This window comes from Procambarus clarkii, chromosome 23 (assembly GCF_040958095.1).
Source record: "Procambarus clarkii isolate CNS0578487 chromosome 23, FALCON_Pclarkii_2.0, whole genome shotgun sequence".
Classification (NCBI taxonomy): Eukaryota; Metazoa; Arthropoda; class Malacostraca; order Decapoda; family Cambaridae; genus Procambarus; species Procambarus clarkii.
Genome location: NC_091172.1, coordinates 31,444,219 through 31,467,450, shown reverse-complemented (window position 1 = coordinate 31,467,450; position 23,232 = coordinate 31,444,219). Strand labels below are relative to the sequence as shown.

General features: G+C 46.6%; 1 protein-coding gene across 13 annotated transcripts in view; it reads right to left on the bottom strand.

Annotated features, from left to right (window-relative positions):
* LOC123763970 (metabotropic glutamate receptor 5) overlaps nucleotides 1–22,563 on the bottom strand; it is a 316,966-nt gene extending 294,403 nt beyond the window's left edge. For 5 of the 13 annotated variants that reach the window (XM_069330104.1, XM_069330095.1, XM_069330096.1 and 2 more), the window contains exon 1: nucleotides 21,254–22,532. The gene's annotated coding sequence lies outside the window, so the exon portion shown is untranslated. Of the gene's footprint in view, nucleotides 1–19,261; nucleotides 19,462–21,253 lie in introns of those variants that run through there. The other 8 variants (XM_069330094.1, XM_069330097.1, XM_069330101.1 and 5 more) reach the window with 5 other exon arrangements.
* Between the last annotated feature and the right edge of the window lie 669 nt (nucleotides 22,564–23,232).

The following is a 23,232-nucleotide window of genomic DNA, read 5'->3' as shown; positions in this document are numbered from 1 at the left end:
GTAGGGGGGGAGAGAACATAAGAACAAGGTAACTGCAGAAGGTCTATTGGCCCATACGAGGCAGCTCCTATTTATAACCACCCAATCCCACTCATATACATGTCCAAAGCGTGAGAGAGAGAGAGAGAGAGAGAGAGAGAGAGAGAGAGAGAGAGAGAGAGAGAGAGAGAGAGAGAGAGAGAGAGAGAGAGAGAGAGAGAGAGAGAGAGAACGTCAATGTTTCTGTGCTTTAATTTTTCATGACACGACCTATTTTGACGTACTGGTCAATTAAGACAAGTGGAGCCGAGGCGGTTGGTGAGAGGACGGGTGTATGAGCGACCTGCCCGGCTCTACCAGGTAGATGCTGAACACTATGTATGGGTCCGGCTCCTCCTGTGTGTGCACGTGTTTATATAATAGCCAGACTGGGGTACTCGGCAGCTGTGTCCTGGTGGACCTAGTGACCGGGTCAGCCCGGGGCGCGGGTTGACCCCCCCCCCCCCAGCAGTGGACTCAGACCACACTGACCTGTGTTCACACAAGAGTGCAGATTTTGATTATTAAGAGAATGTTCATAATTTTCGAGAATATTAAGTACAACAGCCTAGTTTCGGGCTCAACGCAGAGCTCTTATTATCCCTGAGGGAAGAGGGGCAGTGAGAGATGAGGATAAAAGGGAGAGGAGAGAGAGAGTGGGTGAGGGTGGGAAATAGGAGAGGGGGAGCTCAATCAACTCATAGGAACATGCAAAAGTCGACTCAGGGCACTGAAAGCTATGACCTGGAATGGACATGGAGCCTCTATTGCCGTGCTCAAAATGATGTACACAGCCTATGTGCGCTCCGTCATAGACTATGCCGCACCAGTACTGTGCACCTACTCCCAAAGCGATATGAAAAGGCTTGAAAGCATTCAAAATGAAGCCATGACAATCATTCTTGGAGTCCCAAGAACTGCCAAAACGTCTAATCTACGAGAGGAGTTGTCCCTTCCCAGTATTAAAAGCAGAATTCAGGAGCTGAATGCTAAGCTTGCAATTAGGATAGCCAGAGATCCCCATTACAATGATATTGCCAAGAAAAAACTGAGCTCTGTGCTACTTTCAGGGGGAAACAGGAGAAGCAAAAAATGGCATCACAGAGCAGTCTGCTACCTTGAAGAGCTTCACCTGCTTGAGCAAGTCCGTGAGCTCCTGCCTGTAGAGAGGTTACCTCCCTGGGAGGATGACTCGTGCAAGATCATCATCAATGAAATGGCAATGAAAAAATCCAACATGATACCACAAGAAATGAGGCACAAGTATCTCGAGGACATTTATAAAGAAACCGGAGATGAATTAGATCAAATCTACACTGACGGGTCAACTAATCCTATCAATGGCAGGGCTGGTGCAGCATACACGGTAATCAAGGATAATACCTTCCAACGCAGAAATGAAGAAAAAGCACGTATTGAGAACTATGCCTCTTCAACGCAAGCAGAGCTAACTGCCATTGTTATGGCGTTAAGGTTTCTTGAACGGAACACTAATGGTGCAGTGATTTGCACCGATTCAAAAGCAGCACTGCAAAGCCTAAGTAAAAATCAGGCAGAAAATCTTGCAATAGTCGCTGAAATTAAGAGAGCTGTGAGAGTGCTTACCAATCAGGGAAGAGTCGTCAAGTTTCTGTGGATCCCCTCCCATGTTGGAATATGTGGGAATGAACGAGCAGATGTGCTGGCTGCTGAAGGCGCTGAAGGAGACCATATTGAATACTTCATACCCAAGACTCAACTACAAATTAGAGGTATTATCAGGCAACATCACCGTGACAAGGTAACTGAGGAAAGGAGGATAGAAGCACAAACCAGTGAATCTGTACGATGATACAACATGGTTGCAGCTGGCAATCCCAATCAGTATGGCCGAAGAGGAGGACGACGAGGGAGAGAATCTGTAATAGCGAGAATCCGTCTTGGATACAAATATCCATGGAGATTTGGAATGGAAACAACAGTTGATCAGCGAAGTTGCAGAATCTGTGGTGAGAGTGATGGACACCGCCTTGACCACTATCTACGTGAATGTGAACACCTGAGAGACATTAGGAAATATGTGTAGAATAATAAACCCCACATTGTTTGAGTTAGGAAAACACTATTTGTCAAATGTTGATACTGTTCTTAAAAGATTTCCCCATTTTGCACCCGCAAGATAACGTAAGCTTTTAAGGGTTGATAAATGTTAATCTTCTTGTTTGAGGAGCTGTTCACTTGAGACAGTTAAGCAAGTCCCAGCTGTGTCTGGGTACAAGTGACAGGATGAACAACCCAGCGGGTTTTCTTCCTATTGGGGAGTGTTGTACATTCTGCTATGGCGGTGTGTCCACTCACAGGATGAGTGGCGCTGCCCAATAAACTCGCCCCTCGGGGCAAAATTAAAAAAAAAATAATTTAGGAGAGGGGGAGGACTGGAGAAGACGAGGAGTTCCACACTGGCAGAGAAGAATGTGAGCGGCCCTCACACCACATTCCCAGCCCCGGGAGGACTGACTGACTGCGCACTCGGGCCCGGCGCACGTGCCCCGGCCTTGAGACACAGAGATGTGTAAGTGAGAATAATGAATGTTAGTGTGTCATCTCATACAGTCTGTTCTCACTATTCCTACACCACCTCCCTCTGGTTATCCTCACTGGCCACTCTTCACTAAGAGAGGCGGCCATGCTGCTGGCTCCTCAACTGCTATACACTGTGGTAGAGGAGCTGTGTGGCGCGGGCTGACGGGCACTCAGGAGCCCAACACGTCCTCACTACCGGAGGAAGTATTCCCCCGAGTGTTTGGTGAGTGTCAAGGCCCCTTGCTGACTGTCTTAACACCTCAACAACCCGTCCTCAGCCTCGGCTCGTCCAAGCGGCCACCCACCCCACAATGACATGTTCACCACTAACTCCTCCGAACACTTCGAAAAGTTAACTATACTGTGCATATTCCAAATCGGGATTTCATCAAATTTAAATCAATGGCATTATAAACTAAAATTTGGTGTATAGTTAGGCCGAGGTTAGGTTTGTAAGCCTTCTTATAGCTTCTGTTATTATACCCTCGGCGTGTACGAGTACTCCTGTGTTCTTACGTTTATGGCTACATAATCGTCTATAATTCACTACATATTCTTCTATCTCATGTTCTTCAATTACTCGCCATAAATTAAGTTTAGTTCATTAATTATGCGGCCCATACCCATCCTGTGAGTGGTAGTGGACCCCATACCCATCCTGTGAGTGGTAGTGGACCCCATACCCATCCTGTGAGTGGTAGTGGACCCCATACCCATCCTGTGAGTGGTAGTGGGCCCCATACCCATCCTGTGAGTGGTAGTGGACCCCATACCCATCCTGTGAGTGGTAGTGGGCCCCATACCCATCCTGTGAGTGGTAGTGGACCCCATACCCATCCTGTGAGTGGTAGTGGACCCCATACCCATCCTGTGAGTGGTAGTGGGCCGCATACCCATCCTGTGAGTGGTAGTGGACCCCATACCCATCCTGTGAGTGGTAGTGGACCCCATACCCATCCTGTGAGTGGTAGTGGGCCCCATACCCATCCTGTGAGTGGTAGTGGACCCCATACCCATCCTGTGAGTGGTAGTGGACCCCATACCCATCCTGTGAGTGGTAGAGGGCCCCATACCCATCCTGTGAGTGGTAGTGGACCCCATACCCATCCTGTGAGTGGTAGTGAACCCCATACCCATCCTGTGAGTGGTGTAGCCACCCAGCCATCAGTGCCACACCCAGGGCCTGGCACCAGCACATTAGGGCACTCTCCAACACTGTTGACACCACCACATATACAACCACCCCCCCCCCATCTCCTCCCCCGCTGCCCAAACATAAGACGGTCGATATCCGTGCCTTCAATGGCATGGTTTCCTCAGCGTAATTCGTCCATTAGAGAGCATACAGGCAAAACGGGTGTCTTTATAAATATATTAAACTAGGCCTATATGTAGGCTGTATAACAGGAGAGATTTTCCTTGATAAAGTAAGAATAGCACATAAGTACATAATAATTTAGGAAAATAGAGAAGGAAATTTGTCCCATACGTAGCGGCTTTGTTTATGCCCAGCCAAACACACTCATATATATGTCTAACCTACGCTTGAAACTATCAAGTGATCCCGTCTTCCATGAAGCAACAACCACTGTTTCCAAACCAGTATTTACCCAGGTCTTTCCTCAATCTAAACTTAACAATTTGATGAGCAAACCACACACTAGAAAGTGAAGAGACGCGACTTATTCCTATTACTATCCCCTTTATTACACCTAACCTCTCGTATCATTGGCCTTGCTTTTACTTCCTTGAACATTTGTTGCTCCTCACCTCTCTATTGCCTCGCCTCCTTCCCTCATCACACATTACGGGCTATTCATGCCCGTGCCACCTCTTGGGTGGCTTAATCTTCATCAATCAATCAATCCCTCATCACCCTCCACAGATCTCCAGTATCATCTATTGATACTGGTAATGGTTCAAAAGGGCCTCCACTTACGGGCCATGCCCGTGCCACCTCTTGGGTGGCTTAATATTCATCAATCAATCAATCCCTCATCACAGTCGACTCGAGAATGGTCCAGGACGGACCGAAACATCGTCGTCTCCTCACTTACTAGTGTGTGGTCTGGTCAACATATTTGAGCCACGTTATTGTGACTCCTGGTCTGGATATCATCATGATATCCACGGTGTGACGCTCCACTTGCTCTTGATGTATGTATTACCTTATGTTTAGTGTCCTGTGTTTGACCCCTTCATCCACTTGTAAAGTTCCCTCGTGTCACCCTTAACTCTTCCCCTGAGTACACTCTTATGCTCTCTCTAGTACTCACCAAGTTGTACTCGCGGGGGCTGAGCTCTGGCTCTTTGGGCCCGCCTCTCAACTGTCAATCAATCAACTGATTTTTGTCAACCCCCCCCCCCCTCCAGTGCTTCATACTGAAGGCTTCTAATGCCTGGCATCCTTCGCTGAACGCCATCAAGTAATTGTATGTCCATTTTACTCACTACAATACAAACCAACTATAATAAATAAGAAAACTATATTAAATAACATCTATTACTAGCAATAATAGATCCAATGGTCTATTACTAGCACTAATAGATCCAAGGATCTATTACTAGCAATAATACATCTAAGGATCTATTACTAAGAATTAATAGATCCAAGGATCTATTACTAGCAATAATACATCTAAGGATCAATTTCTAAGAATTAATAGATTCAAGGTAAGATAATTATCAAGAGAGGACAAATTACCCTATAATGTAATTTATGATGAATACTAAGTAGTGTACATAATCATTATGGCTACACACAGCCAGGACGGCATGAGAGGACCAGGAGCTGGGATATGAGGACCAGGAGCTGGGATATGAGGACCAGGAGCTTGGATATGAGGACCAGGAGCTGGGATATGAGGACCAGGAGCTGGGATATGAGGATCAGGAGCTTGGATATGAGGACCAGGAGCTGGGATATGAGGACCAGGAGCTGGGATATGAGGATCAGGAGCTTGGATATGAGGACCAGGAGCTGGGATATGAGGATCAGGAGCTTGGATATGAGGACCAGGAGCTGGGATATGAGGACCAGGAGCTGGGATATGAGGATCAGGAGCTTGGATATGAGGACCAGGAGCTGGGATATGAGGACCAGGAGCTGGGATATGAGGATCAGGAGCTTGGATATGAGGACCAGGAGCTGGGATATGAGGATCAGGAGCTTGGATATGAGGACCAGGAGCTGGGATATGAGGATCAGGAGCTTGGATATGAGGACCAGGAGCTGGGATATGAGGACCAGGAGCTGGGATATGAGGACCAGGAGCTTGGATATGAGGACCAGGAGCTGGGATATGAGGACCAGGAGCTGGGATATGAGGATCAGGAGCTTGGATATGAGGACCAGGAGCTGGGATATGAGGATCAGGAGCTTGGATATGAGGACCAGGAGCTGGGATATGAGGACCAGGAGCTGGGATATGAGGATCAGGAGCTTGGATATGAGGACCAGGAGCTGGGATATGAGGATCAGGAGCTTGGATATGAGGACCAGGAGCTGGGATATGAGGACCAGGAGCTGGGATATGAGGATCAGGAGCTTGGATATGAGGACCAGGAGCTGGGATATGAGGATCAGGAGCTTGGATATGAGAACCAGGAGCTGGGATATGAGGACAAGGAGCTGGGATATGAGGACAAGGAGCTGGGATATGAGGACCAGTAGCTGGGATATGAGGACCAGGAGCTGGGATATGAGGAACAGGAGCTGGGATATGAGGACCAGGAGCTGGGATATGAGGACCAGGAGCTGGGATATGAGGATAAGGAGCTGTAATATAACAAGGAGCTGGGATATGAGGACAAGGAGCTGAGATATGAGGACAAGGAGCTGAGATATGAGGACAAGGAGCTGAGATATGAGGACCAGTAGCTAGGATATGAGGACCAGGAGCTGGGATATGAGGACCAGGAGCTGGGATATGAGGACCAGGAGCTGGGATATGAGGACCAGGAGCTGTGATATGAGGACCAGGAGCTGTGATATGAGGACCAGGAACTGGGATATGAAGACCAGGAACTGGGATATGAGGACAAGGAGCTGGGATATGAGGACCAGGAGCTGGGATATGAGGACCAGGAGCTGGGATATGAGGACCAGGAGCTGGGATATGAAGATAAGGAACTGGGATATGAGGACCAGGAGCTGGGATATGAGGACCAGGAGCTTGGATATGAGGACCAGGAGCTGGGATATGAGGACCAGGAGCTGGGATATGAAGATAAGGAGCTGTAATATAACAAGGAGATGGGATATGAGGACAAGGAGCTGGGATATGAGGACAAGGAGCTGGGATATGAGGACAAGGAGCTGAGATATGAGGACCAGGAGCTGACAGGATCGAGGCTGCAGCGAACAAAATAAAACAGGTGCTCAGCCACCTGGGCCATCGGGGATCGAACCTGCAACAAACGAAGCCACCAATATACCAACCTATTCAAGAGGTAAGACAGTAACAAGTCACATAATAGTCACAATATCTATTAAATCAAAATGCAAACAAAAAATAATTCTAATAAAGATGAGGACGAACATATAATTCTAATAAAGATGATAGAATAATTAGAATAATTCTAAGATTCTACCATAGCCATAGAAACTGTTGACTGGACACGTGAAGAGTTGACTGGACACGGGAAGTGTTGACTGGACACGGGAAGTGTTGACTGGACATATTCGTTTGCCTTGTTCGGGTTGAATGTAGACACAGTAGTCGCTTCTGTATATATTTATTGAGTGAGGCAAACAGGTGTATAACTGGCCAGCCGAGGTCCACCTACTCTGGGTCTGTGAGGATAACTGAGGCTGCTGGGAGCATGCTTGATGCTCCTCTGTCTGGCATGACGTCAGAGGCCTACTTGCCTGTGATTGGTTACATTTCAACTGACAGAATTTGAGTATAACACCGCTCGGACACGCTACCAAGTCGACGTCCCTTGTCGACAAGCTCTGGCTAGCTATATAGTTACAATGATACTGAAAGGACCTCGGTGGCATTCAATAATGGCTTACATGTGAAATTTGCATAATAAAACATTGAAAGAAGATCAGGTGTGCGTAATACTAACAACTCGGCATATATGCACCAAAAAAAAAATTCATCATAATAGGTGAAAATCATGGTAACAATTCTTTGATTAAATCAGAGTATTAAGAACATGTGTATGTCTACTGATCAGATATGAACAATACAACCCAAGGTATTGCCTAAACAAAATTATTAACATGTGTCAATGGCATGTGCTTGAAAACCATACAAAATTAAACAATTATTACATTAATAGAACAAAGTTCTGACCTAACAACCACAATTGAATTTCAAGATAGATAATTTTTTTTTTTTTTTTCTCTTTTTTTTTTTCAAAATATACAATATATTTACAAGACCAATGTACAATATATATAATGTGCAATATATTTACAAGCATATACAAGACCTGGATCAAGAAGACTAACATCTGCGTGATAGCAGTCAGGATTCACTGGCCACAATGTGGTTGCTAGAACAATAATAACTCTTATGACAAGCACTGTAAAAATACAAATGGTAGTAGACTTGACAATGGCATCTAATTCATAACAAAATAAAGTTGAGAAAAACTATACATTATATATAATGGTAATAATAAGACACATGTGGTAGAAATACTGCAATTGAGTTTTTTTTTTTTTTTTTTTTCAAAACAAACAGAATAACTACAGAGTGCAATCAATTATAAATTCTGCGGATATCTACACCTAGCTCATCCAGAGCACTATACAACTCTGGCTCTGACTGAAGGTCCGGAACAGGTGAAACTTCATGCGACAAACTATCATCTTGAGAGATATCCTCGTTAACATCTAGCCAATGGACGTGTGGTGAGTGCACGGTTGAAACGAGAGGTCTAGATCTAAGATTATAATTGCTAGTATGGGGTTGCTGAACATCAAGTGGTCTGTCAACCACAGGAGGTGGTGTCCGAGTAGGAGTATCTGTCTGGGTAAGTTCATTGTCATCTTCCTCATCAGTCTCGTCAACAGTCATTTTAGCTAACTTCATGTGGTCTAAATGTTCATTTATATACTCTCCTGTTAACAAGTTCTTAAGTCTGTATTTGTTACCTTTAATAAGCTCGATTACCTTATATGGACCCAAAAATTTCTTAGTTAACTTGTACATAGGACCAGACCTGTGTTGGTTAAGTATCATTACTACAGATCCAATAGTTATTTTATTGGGTTTAGCTCGTGCATTCCTTGCTAGAGTGAACTCGGCTGTTGCTTTGGACAGTTGTTCTCGTATTTTCTTGAATACTAATTGCATTTGTCTACGCTTCACTTGAACAAAATCATCTACGTTATATAAGGGAGTAGGAGGTACGTTAATCAATTCATTAGGGAGGATCTTATCTGTACCATAAAGAATAGCGTGAGGTGTGTCACCAGTAGAAACATTAATTGAAGAATTTATAGCACACTGAATTAAGGGTATAAAATCATCCCAATTGTTGTTATCAAAATTCAACGTGACTCTCAAGGCATCTAACACTTTCCTGTTAGTACGTTCAGCTAGTCCATTACTTGCCGGATGATAAGGCATGATGCTACATTTTTTGATGTTATATAAATCACACAAGCTAGTTAGAATACTATTACTGAATTCTGGTCCATTATCTGAAAGGATTACTTTAGGCATACTATATCTACAAATTATTTGGTCATGGAATGCGCTGGCTATGGTTTCTGCTGTTTTGTTCGGGATAGGAACTAGTTCGCAAAACCGTGAAAAATTATCGACCATTACAAGCAAATGTTTGTTCCCTTTCTCTGTTTCCGCAAAATTTGTCAATAAATCCATCGATATTCGTTCCCAAGGAGCTTTAGTTGCTGGGTACACCTGAATTGGATTAGGTCCTGAAACATGTCCCTTGTGCTGTAAACAAGTTAAACATCTGTCAACATAATGAGCAATCTCCTTAGCCATTTTTGGCCAAAAATATTTCAATCGACCTTGTTGGAGTGTACGATCCTTTCCTGGATGTGCACTTGCAGGAGCATCATGGATAATTTTTAACACAGTTGGTACCAAGACAGCTGGAACAACTAACTGACAACATTTCCTCGGGGCTGTCCCTAGCTTTACTACTCTACACAGTAAATTGTCCAACATAACTAGTTCTTTCAATGGTACTGGTGGTTTATGAATCGGGCGAGTGTCTTGCTTAGTCAAAAATTTAATGACGGGTGCCCATATGGGGTCTTGTCTTTGTTCCGTTTCTACTACTGTAGCATCTAATGCTGGGTAATTTAACTGAATCGCAGCTACGTGTCGAGAAAACGCATCGGCTACAACATTTTGCTTTCCTGGAATATATCCAAATGTGGGATTGAATTCTTGAATTGTGAGCAAATATCTAGCAAACTTTCCAACTGGATTCTTATTTTTGAACAAGGGAATTAATGGTTGGTGATCTGTAAGAACATGAACTGGGTAATTATAAATTGTATCCTTGAAATGTTTAAGTGCCCAAACAACTGCCAAGGCTTCTCGTTCTGTTGCACTATAATTTTTCTCTTCTTTAGATAAAGTACGGCTAGCATAAGCTATTGCGTGATCTCTGTGACCTTCTGTTTGAAGTAATGCAGCACCTAGACCTATGTCACTAGCATCTGTAACCAACGTAAAAGGTTTAGAAAAATCTGGATACCTAAGGACAGGTGACGAAATCAAGGCTGCTTTGAGTTTTTTGAATGACTGATCCTGGGCCTCTCCCCAAACAAAGGGTTCATCTTTTCTTTGCAACTTGTAAAGCGGAGCGGCTATAATAGAGAATCCAGCAATAAATGAACGATAAAATCCTACAAGACCTGTGAACTGTCTTACGGCTTCTGCGGTACGAGGTGTTGGAAAATCACGGGCAGCAATAATTTTTGATTCATTCAATGTAATACCTGAAGGTGTAACTGTATGACCTAGGAAATTAATCTTTTGCTTTAAAAATGAACATTTTGCAAGCTTTATTTTTAAATTAGCTTCAGCGAGCTTTGCAAGTACCTTTTCAAGGTTCTGGAAATGAGTCTGAACATCTTGCGACATGATTATGAGATCATCAAGGTAAACTAGAAGCGTACTTCCTATCAATCTACGAAATAGATTTGTCATGAGCCGTGAAAAGGTTATTGGACTACTACGCAAACCAAACGGCATTCTTTTGAAATGAAAATGACCATTGGGAGTACTAAAGGCTGTCAATTGTTTACTTTCCTCATCAAGGGGGATTTGCCAGAATCCCTGCAACAAATCTAACGTTGAGAATACTTTGTTTCGACCAATGCTTTGCAACAAATCATTTAGAACTGGAAGTGGGAAACGATCAGGTATTGTTACTCTGTTAAGCTTGCGATAATCGATTACAGGTCTCCAAGTCCCATCTCGCTTTGGTACAAGAATCAATGGAGCGTTCCATGGCGAATTACTCGATTCAATTACATCACTCTGTAACATTTCTTCTACAAGTCTATCTGCTTCTGCTCTCTGAGAATGGGGAAGACGGTAAGCTGGTACATAAATAGGCGTAGTTCCTTGTTCAAGGGGAATTTTATGTGTAATAAGAGGAGTGAGACCTAATTTTTCTCCTGGTAGAGCAACAACAGCTCTATTCCTGTTCAAAATTTCCAAAAGCTGAGCCACAGAGTCAGGAAAATCAGTAGGACTGAGGTGTTGCGCTTGCACCTCTGGCTGAGATCCCTGTTCTCCTGGTGTGAGTGTACAAACAGTATGATCCATGGAGACATCATCCACAACTCGCACCGGTAACGAGTAATGGGCAAAATCTACAACATGGGTACCAGACTGGAGATGGATATCGGCATTACTTGTGTTCGCGATAAAAAGTGAGACAGTACCATCCTGCACTGTGTGCCAGGAGGGTTCAACAAATGTACCATTCACTTTACATGTTTCACTTTCCGCAATCACATCCGACAACTCAGGCACTCCCTGAACCTTAACTCTTATTCTGGTGAGAGAATGAGGGTGTAGCACAGTGTCAGTAGCCGTGGAACCACTGACTTCAGAGATGGAAGCTGCCAGGCGAGCGAGACAACGAGAATCCGTTAGGGCGTCCCCTTCCAGAAAGTCCCGATACTCATTCTCCTTAACAACTGTACAACTACTATGCTTCAATCGAGTGCCCGTTTTCTCGGGTATGCTACCACGACAATGATCTGACAAACCTACGCTAGCAAGGCGGGTGTCAACAAAATTAACATAATCTGATTGAAGGTTGAACTCGTGGCCCTGTCGATACATGCTACACAAGGGTATGACGTGGTCTTTGATACTTATGTTCCAACGATGGGGAAACAATGCAATATTTTCATCAATCATGGTGTACAGACCTAAGAGAATGTCTCCAGGAAAATGAATAATGTCAACAACTAAACATGTTATAGACAATGTGACATCATTGAACTTGAGTGGGAGGTCAATTTCACCCTGAACTTTTACTTTATTTCCTGAAATACCACTTAGAAAAGGTATGTGTGACTGTTTTAAAATAGTAGGGTGCATACTTTCAATGTCTCTAAGAGCTGAGGGCTTGACAATATTAATTTTTGCACCTGAGTCAAGAAAAACTTTTAAAACTCTACCATGTACAATGGCTGATACAAGGGGACCATCACTTGAGACTGGACAAGTTACTATTTTTGACTTATGTTGTCTGGGATATCTGCGTCTTGTTTGTGTCAAATTTACTGTGGATCCGTCAACATCTACAACTGGTTTAGAGTCAGTGTCCTCCTCTGTCAAGTGTCCAAATCTATTTTGGGTAGCTACTGAATACACAGGGAGGGCACTAGGATTGGCTAGCTTGAATTGGTTAGCGGATGGCCTTGGGGGTTTCCCGACGACATGGAGTGAACATTCTGAGCTCCAGCATTCTGTGACTGAGCATTATAATTTGAAATTGCATTATAGCTGGGCTGGGAGTTGTAATTACGAGAGTTCTGATAATGTCTTGGACGCTGTGAGCCTCGCCAAGACTGACCATGGGAGTTACGAGGTGGAGATGTCCTTTGCCTAGCTCTACAATCCGCAGTGTGGTGACCAACTTGTTTATGGTACGTGCAATATGGAAGCCTAGAATGATTAGATTGATGAGGGGGCCGAGAGAATTGTCTAGGAGGTGATGATCTAGGGGCGGACCAACAGTCCCTTGCAAGGTGGTTACTCTTACCACAATGCCAACATGAGGGAGTGGATGGTTGTGGACTATGGCGTTTCGGCATTTTATGAGGCGGCGAATTTGACTGGGGGCTACGAGCATGGGTACGCTTCTGCGACCAAGAGTTTTGAGAATTTGTGGGAGGATGCTGAGAACTTGTAACTACATTTACAGCATCAGAGGGTGGCAACAGTTGAGCACTTCGGGGAGCTAGTTTATCGGCGGCATTGTTAATAGCCTCAAACACTTCACCAATTTCATGTTTAACACCAAAATTTTGTTGCTCAACGATTGGTTTTGTATGCTCAGGGGCAAAATGCATTAAAGTACCAAATGCTATCATTTTGGCCATAGCCTCAGGGGACAGATTATTGTCTTTATCTAACCAAGTCGAATTATTCATAGCAGAAACTAAGGCATACAGATACTGATCGAGACGGCTAGTAAACGCATTAAACGATTCACCAGGCTGCATGGTGGCATTGGCAATTTTCTTGACTAACCTATATGGGTCAAGGTCTCCTTTATTAACAAAGCGACGGCGAAAGAAATCCTTAAATTCAGGCCAAGACTGGAGGCTAACAATGGCTTTCTCATCAACAACAAAACGTGCATCACCTTTGGTTGTGTCCACGGCTGACCGTGCAATTGCTAAGTATTCGGCATCAGTAGGCTTAGAAAAACGTGCAACTGTTTTCGCTTCAACCTTACTAAACCATGATTCTAATAAACGCGATTCCCCAGCAAAAAGAGGAATAGCCATTTCCTGAGCTGATCTCTGGCCATTGGGACGAGCAACTGTTCCCATTGATTCTGAAGGGGTTTCAACAGTGGTAGGCATTGTCACAGCCGTGGAAGTAATATTTGAACGCAGATTATAATTAAGTGCACCTGGCATCAGAAATAGTATACACAAAAATAAACACAAAAAATATCAACTTGGCTAAAGTAAAAATGGCAGAAATAAAATTATTAAATTGGGCTAGGCAAGAAAATAATTAAGAACAAGCAATTGTAAACTAAATTTAGCAATCTTTCATTAAAGAAATGACTGGAATTAGATGTATGTAAATTAATTAAACCAGACTAAGCACAGCAATTTAGAATAAAAACTGGGAAATGCAATTGCAAAATTTCATTAAAAAGATTCAACACAACAAGTGGCAATGCAAGAAATATGGATGTAGCACATAAACTGGACACAGGAATGTATATAACTCCTATGGTAAAAGTTTAAAATAAAATGCTTAAAGGATAAATTTCAAGTTAGGTCTGGAGAAATTAAAAAAAAATTATATTGCACAAATCCTTAACTGCTACTAAAACAAGGATTTCTTAATTCACTGGAATTTGAATTTACCAATAACACTCTAGGAGAACAATTAAAATTCAATGAAATTACTGTAAGAAGCAGGAATGTTGAAATCACACAGGAAAACTGTGGGGAGTGCAGTACTGAACCAGCTCCAATATTTAACAAGTCACTGAATGGTTAATTCACAGGATATTATGGGAATTATTACATAAGTCACTTTTTAACACTTGGCACGTTGTTCTCAACTAGCAATTACTTATCTCAGGGTTGTAATTTATGAGGATCACCAGTAGCCAAAGTAGGAGAAGCGTCGTGAAGATCTGAAGAGGCCCATGTGAGGCGTGTTTACAAACTGGATGCGACGGCAGCGCTCCTGGCGGCGGTGGCGCGAGACTCAGGGACCCCACACTGTTCAGGCTAGAGGCACGAAGATAAATTCTGACGACGACAATATTGCGACGATGGAATAACCAGTTGATACTTGCGACGATGGCTGACGACGATTGCAGTAGCTTGCACCCTCACGAAGCTTGATACTGTCAGCTTGGGTGGCGGTGGTGGTGGTGGTGGGTGTAATAGGTGGTTCCCACGTGGTGGCGCGAGGTTCAAAAATGGCTGGCGCGGGAAGCTTCCTTCCTCCTCACTGATGAGTGAGCGTTCTCACAGGAAGATATTGACCCTTACTTCTAAAACGTTAGCCTGGAGTAGTGGTTGATGGCAGGACCCCGGTCTGGCACAATATTTGATGCGTGGGTGGCAGGATGGCGGCTTATGGCGGTGGCGGTGGCGGCGGTTTTGGCTGGAACACGAGGCGATGCTGGGTACTTGAACTTTTGCTTCCAGAAAAAAATTTCTGGATCCCACTGCTGCTACCAGTATTCGTTTGCCTTGTTCGGGTTGAATGTAGACACAGTAGTCGCTTCTGTATATATTTATTGAGTGAGGCAAACAGGTGTATAACTGGCCAGCCGAGGTCCACCTACTCTGGGTCTGTGAGGATAACTGAGGCTGCTGGGAGCATGCTTGATGCTCCTCTGTCTGGCATGACGTCAGAGGCCTACTTGCCTGTGATTGGTTACATTTCAACTGACAGAATTTGAGTATAACAGACACGTGAAGTGTTGACTGGACACGGGAAGTGTTGACTGGACACGGGAAGTGTTGACTGGACACGTGAAGAGTTGACTGGACACGTGAAGTGTTGACTGGACACGGGAAGTGTTGACTGGACACGTGAAGTGTTGACTGGACACGGGAAGTGTTGACTGGACAAGTGAAGTGTTGACTGGACACGTGAAGTGTTGACTGGACAAGTGAAGTGTTGACTGGACACGTGACGAGTTGACTGGACACGTGAAGTGTTGACTGGACACGGGAAGTGTTGACTGGACACGTGAAGTGTTGACTGGACACGGGAAGTGTTGACTGGACAAGTGAAGTGTTGACTGGACACGTGAAGTGTTGACTGGACAAGTGAAGTGTTGACTGGACACGTGAAGTGTTGACTGGACACGGGAAGTGTTGACTGGACAAGTGAAGTGTTGACTGGACAAGTGAAGTGTTGACTGGACACGGGAAGTGTTGACTGGACACGTGAAGAGTTGACTGGACACGGGAAGTGTTGACTGGACACGTGAAGAGTTGACTGGACACGTGAAGTGTTGACTGGACACGGGAAGTGTTGACTGGACACGTGAAGTGTTGACTGGACACGTGAAGTGTTGACTGGACACGGGAAGTGTTGACTGGACACGGGAAGTGTTGACTGGACACGTGAAGTGTTGACTGGACACGGGAAGTGTTGACTGGACACGTGAAGTGTTGACTGGACACGTGAAGTGTTGACTGGACAAGTGAAGTGTTGACTGGACACGTGAAGTGTTGACTGGACAAGTGAAGTGTTGACTGGACACGTGAAGTGTTGACTGGACACGTGAAGTGTTGACTGGACATGTAAAGTGTTGACTGGACACGGGAAGTGTTGACTGGACACGTGAAGTGTTGACTGGACATGTAAAGTGTTGACTGGACACGGGAAGTGTTGACTGGACACGTGAAGTGTTGACTGGACACGTGAAGTGTTGACTGGACACAGGAAGTGTTGACTGGACACGGGAAGTGTTGACTGGACACGTGAAGTGTTGACTGGACACGTGAAGTGTTGACTGGACACGTGAAGTGTTGACTGGACACGTGAAGTGTTGACTGGACATGTAAAGTGTTGACTGGACACGTGAAGTGTTGACTGGACACGGGAAGTGTTGACTGGACACGGGAAGTGTTGACTGGACACGTGAAGTGTTGACTGGACACGGGAAGTGTTGACTGGACACGGGAAGTGTTGACTGGACACGGGAAGTGTTGACTGGACACGTGAAGTGTTCAAGCCACTCTGGGTGTTGACACTGTACCTAACATAACTTGTCAACAAATATCATTATTATTATTGCGTAAACAACTCCCATTAAGGTGTTGTATCAGTGAACTGAACCATTGAGAAAATCAGTTGCAGCCATGGATCTGATGGGGTCTGACGGCTGAGTGGACAGTGCTCGGGATTCTTAGTCCTAAGGTTCCGGATTCGATCCCCGGCGGAGGGGGAAACAAATGGGCAGAGTTTTGCCCCCCTGATGCACCTGTTCACCTATCACTAAATAGCTAGGAAGCTGACAGCTAAATAGCTTTCTAACTCAGGGCAACCTGTCGTCCTACAAATTACGTCTGAATTTGGCCGTTTACCCGTATGGCCGAAAATGGACGTAATTTGAAAATAAAAAATAATCGAAAATAAATTTTGGATTTTTGTTTCCAAAACAGCATGTTAAGGGTCCTCTGGTAAGTTAGGAGGGCAGGAAGTTTTCCTAAGGTTTCAAAACGTCATGAAAATCGTTAATTGAAAGTGTCCTCTCCTAACCTAACCGAGTAAGCCGGAGCACTCAAAACAGATAACGGGACAGTTCGCTACTATCGTGACTAGATTTCATTTCAAATTACGTCCCTTTTTGGCCATAGAGCGCACACGAGCAAAAAGCGACGTTATTTTAAGAGGACGGGTTGCGCCAGCACCGGACACAAGACATTCAAGGGGTAACTACATCAGTTTGTCTTTCCCACTTCCATCATACTTTTGTTCAGCTGATAATGCGGGCCGTCACATGTGCCCTCTATCACACTGGCACGCCTCTCCTCTAGTACGGAGAGCAATTACTGTTAGTGACTCCAGGTACCGACTCCAGTACCAGACGACCTTGTACCGACTCCAGTACCGGTCGTCCGGTACTGGAGTCCGGGGACCGGGGCAATGACCCCCCCCCCCCTCTGGTACCCATACCAGCCATGGACGGCCCCCCAGGTACCCACACCAGTCATGGACGAGCCCCAGGTACCATATCTGGGGAGAGTGAGGGAGGACTAAGGGGTCAGGGTGAGGGAAGACTAAGGGGTCAGGGTGAGGGAAGACTAAGGGGTCAGGTCAAGGGAGCACGAAGGAAAGAGGGTAATGGAATGAAATAAAGATAATGGACAGGACAGGGAGGTTGAGGGAAACAAAGATAATAACAAGAGAGGGGAAAGAAATAAAAGGAGAACGGAAATTGAGTAAAATGAGGAGAAAGGTGAGGGGAATTATCAACAAGAGAAAGAGAGGGGAATAGACCATATGGGAAGGAGGTCACAAGATTATATTATTGCACGGAGCAATGACTCGCGTGTCCAGGGCTCTTGTGCTGCTCCTTCAGCTGGGATGTCCCAGTGATCCTGACCCCTGCTGGGATGTCCCAGTGATCCTGACCCCTGCTGGGATGTCCCAGTGATCCTGACCCCTGCTGGGATGTCCCGGTGATCCTGACCCCAGCTGGGATGTCCCAGTTATCCTGACCCCTGCTGGGATGTCCCGGTGATCCTGACCCCTGCTGGGATGTCCCAGTGATCCTGACCCCTGCTGGGATGTCCCGGTGATCCTGACCCCAGCTGGGATGTCCCAGTGATCCTGACCCCTGCTGGGATGTTCCGGTGATCCTGACCCCTGCTGGGATGTCCCGGTGATCCTGACCCCAGCTGGGATGTCCCAGTGATCCTGACCCCTGCTGGAATGTTCCGGTGATCCTGACCCCTGCTGGGATGTCCCAGTGATCCTGACCCCTGCTGGGATGTCCCGGTGATCCTGACCCCAGCTGGGATGTCCCGGTGATCCTGACCCCTGCTGGGATGCCAACGACTGAGGCGAATTACAAGAAGAACACTGAACCATCCACCATTACTTTACTTCCCCCCCCCCCTTCCCACCCGTAGCTTCTCTGTGTAATAGAGTACTGAACATAACTTGTTTTAAGTTCTATTGAACAGTCGATTGGCATTGTCCCGTCATCTTTGGAGTGTATTTTATCATTGATATATATCTCTTTAATATGATTTCTGTGTACTCACCTAGTTGTGCTTGCGGGGGTTGAGCTTTGGCTTTTTGCTTCCGCCTCTCAACTGTCAATCAACTGGTGTACAGGTTCCTGAGCCTACCGGACTCTATCATATCTACATTTAAAACTGTGTATGGAGTCAGCCTCCACCACATCACTGCCTAATGCATTCCATTTGTTAACTACTCTGACACTGAAAAAGTTCCTTCTAATGTCTGCGTGTCTATGTCTGTGTGTGTGTATGTCTGTGTGTGTGTATGTCTGTGTGCGTGTATGTATTTACTCACCTAGTTGTGCTTGCGAGGGGTGAGGTTCGGCTTTTTGGTCTCGTCTCTCAACTGTCAATCAACCGGTGTACAGATTCCTAACAAAACCCACAAGAACTGTTAGGGGGCGCGAACCAACGACCCCGGCATTGCCAGTCGCGTGCTCTGCCACTAGGCCACCGAGACGTAAAAAGTCACACAACCGGATTTCTACTGAAATCACAGTACGTCTGGAGGTCCCTACTGAAGCCTGTCCAGGAGCTCACGTGGGACCCACCAGCACTCTGGTGAGTGGCCAGAGCTCAACCCCTGCAACCACAACTAGGTAAGTACAACTAGGTACATACACACGCAGACATAGACATGTACACATACACACGCACACACACATAGACACGCACACAGACATACACACGCACACAGACATAGACACGCACACACACATACAGAACAAACCAGTTTTTACTTACCTATAAGAAAACGAAGAATTTACTCTGCATAATTCCCATGAATGAGGCAATGGGCTGAGGAAACACAACACGCGGACACACACACACACACACACACGCACGTGTGTGTCCCTCACGCACATGTACACATTAAGAGCCGTGAGGGGCAGGTGTAGACTACACCGTGAACACCACTACACACACCACACTACACTCTACACACTACACACCACGCCAGATAACTGAACTTCCAGCTGACGGGCCGGAGGGACTGAAACTGAGAGGAAAGCCCACCAGACCCGAGTCAATTTCGCCCTTCAGGATGCCGCTTGTAAGGGTGATAGTCCCGCGAGGGAGAGGGCAGGCGAGGCGGACCTTCAACTTGGGCAACCCTCCACTGGTCGTACGGCCGCCCGTCCAGCGCCTCTACACCTGCCCCGACAGGGTTAATGAAGGAGTTACACGGACGCGAGGCGTCTCCGACGGTAGTTGGATCGTTGCCGAGGTGAGTGATTATCGCCGCGCATGCGTACACCGGCCGGGGAAGTGGTAAATATCCTCCCCAACCAGCTCCGTAACACAAGGAATGTGTACACTCAGAGGTTAACCCCGCCTCTGGGTGTACAGGTGTGTACACTCAGAGGTAAACCCCGCCTCTGGGTGTACAGGTGTGTACACAGCGTGGAGTGTAGTCCTGGACTGTGGCCACGACTACAGTACTCTTGCTGGCCGGTCAGTAGGCCGTGGTGGTGGTGGTGGAGGCCTTCATAATCCTCTACACCTTCATAGGCCTTCACCTCAACATCAAACCTAATATATTATATACCTACCTACTTACGTTTATATCTATCTGCCTACGCATTTATCTGCCTACGTATCTACCTGCCTACATATCTATCTGCCTACGTATCTACGTGCCTACATATCTAACTCCTTACATATCTACCTACCTACGTATCTACCTACCTACATATCTACCTACATATCTACCTACCTACATATGTACCTGCCTACATATCTACCTACCTACATAAGTACCTGCCTACATATCTACCTACCTACATATGTACCTGCCTACGTATCTACCTACCTACGCATATCTACCAGCCTTGGTATACGCCTAGCTGGCAGCTACTGCGCCACCCTCGTGTCGAAGCAGTCTTGGGATATGATGTTATCAGCGGAATTCTCGTTTAAAAGCGCTAGTCAATTTGTTTTTGTTTTGTTTGACTGTAATTTACTTTTAACTCGTGCTGTCGTGTTTTTTTTTTGGAGGGGGGGGAGGGGGGGGAGTCCAGTCGTGGGCACGGGTACAGGCGACGACTGTGCGATCATAGTTATAATAATAATATTAATAATTATAATTTATGTGGAGACTCACATGGTACACAGTCACATCAAATACTGGCGGCAAGGGCGATAATGCGGTGTGCTTCCGTCAGGTTACCGCCCACGACGGCTGCCCGTCCTACACTGGGAAACAAAGCAAAACACGTTGGCGAGACCTGTGTGTTTATCAAACCAGGAAGAATTGTCTCCTTACGGGTCCATCTTAGCTAATGTAGCTCGCTGCCAGGCCTCCCTAGCCAGGCCTCGCTAGCCAGCCCTCGCTAGCCAGGCCTCGCTGCCAGGCCTCCCTAGCCAGGCCTCGCTAGCCAGGCCTCGCTAGCCAGGCCTCGCTAGCCAGGCCTCGCTAGCCAGGCACTGCTAACCCAGTCTGACTAGCCCCCAGCCTCGCCATCCCAGCTCAAGGTAACTCACGAATCACGACGAAGTCTTAAACAAGAGGAACATTTAGCCGCGTGTACCAATGAGAGGTAACAGTTCTGTGAGAGACGAGCGCTGACACAACGACCTGTCTGTCTTACAGGCTGTTAGCAGCGCTGACAGCCAGCGTGCCACCACCTCTCGTGTACGGTGCCAGGTGACAGTGTCACCAAGCATGCTGTGACAGGCGAAGAGGGCGAGATGGGTGTTGTTGTGACCCGAACATCAAGGACAGTCAGTACTTACTTGTGCGGAAAAGGTGACTTGAACAGGTGAGTCGGGACGGCCGTGACCTTGTCCGTTACCTGTGTCTCTTCCTTACATCTCTCCCTCCTCCTCCTCCTCCTGCCTCTCACGCCTCCCACTTACCTCACCAAGCCCTGAGAGCCAGACTCCGCCTTGTAAGGGCACTGTGGTCTTATCCCCCGTCTGTGGACGCTAGAGTGCATATTAATCCAGGTTTAAGTGCCACCATTAAATTTGCTTAAGTGTGAAACCTCTCTGAGGCACTTGTCACTAGTGCTCAAGGTGGGGTCACCGTAGGGAGGTGGTGCAGGAGGCTCGTGGGGGGCAGGTCAAGGACTAGGTGAGAGGTCACTCTCGAGGAGGTCAAACCTGTCTGTTTGAACGTTGGCGAGGCTTTCTGAGGGAAGAAGGTTGGAGGGAGAGTGCGTGTGTGTGTGTGAGGAAACACACTCTTGTGAGTGTGTTTCCGTTGGTGTGAGAGAGACTTGAGTATCAGCGTCTGCCACTGAGTGCCACCGTCACGTGCACTCGCATATCACAAACACTCAGTCCAAATGCACTCAATTTATCCAGAGTTGTAGGTGAATATTGTCGCGGAGAGAAATACCAGTACCAGGGCACGTGTTTGAGTGCCCCCCTCCCCCCCTGGCACTAGCACAGGCACTGTCACTCCCCCCTCAGCCACCACAGTGCCACGGTGGGTCACAGCTCAACACCAAGTACCACCTCCGATGATACTTCTTGACTAGGAAGGTGTTCCTTACAGCCTGGTTATGGTGCGGGTGTGAGGAAGGTCCTCCTCCACGCTCGCCCTTCACCCTCACCCTCGCTGACACCCGCTGCTCTTCACACTCAATTCACTTATCAGTTGAAACAGATCAAAGTAGATTAATACACTTTCCGACTGATAGCGAGTTGCCTGTGCATCACACTGATGCACAACCGGATCGGTACGACTATGCACGACGACACATAGCGACAATCCGTCGCCAAGTTATAAGAACTTTCCAAGTTACATATAGACAAGTAATCGTGGCAAAGGTAATATGACCGACAGTTATCCTGGTGATTGGAGATGCCAGGATCATACGAGTGTGTAGGGGTGCCTGGCACTGCCTGGAAGAGGGTCGTGGGTGTGTGGGGGGGGAGATGGTGTGGTGAAGGCGGGGTGCCACGCTTGGAGGCGGCTCCGAGGACACTGGCACTGATGTGTGCGTGTACGCGCGGCGGGCGGCCGGCGGACAGTGGCACTCTCGACAACGGTTGGATGGCCAATCCTGCCACCTCCCGCCCGCTGCCACAGTTATACTGAGTGCCACACACCTGCGTTCTCACCCCGCACACCTGCCTCCTCACCCCGCACACCTGCCTCCTCACCCCGCACACCTGCGTCCTCACGCCACACACCTGCGTCCTCACCCTGCACACCTGCCCCACCACACCTGCATCCTCACACCACACACCTGCCTCACCACATCTGCCCCACCACACCTGCCCCACCACACCTGCGTCCTCACGCCACACACCTGCCCCCACACACCTGCCCCATCACACCTGCTTCTGACGCCACACACCTGCCCCACTACACCTGCGTCCTCACGCCACACACCTGCCCCACCACACCAGCGCCGTGACCCCATACCCTTCCTGCCAGTAGTAGTGGACCCCATACTCACCCTGCCAATAATAGTGGACCCCATACTCACCCTGCCAGATGTAGTGAACCCTGTGGGGAAATCTTGTTCTAGATTAATGCTAATACAACGTACAATTCTATGAATGCAAAATAATAATTAATTATAAGATAGCACGATGGACCAGAATTCTATTCTAAATGACAGAACTAGTTGGAAAACAGCATGTCAAGGATTTGGTAATAATGATGTCCGACGACCTAACGTTTAGGGAGCATAACCAAGCAAATATTGCGTCAGCCAGGAAAATGATCGGATGGATTACGAGAACTTTCAAATCCAGGG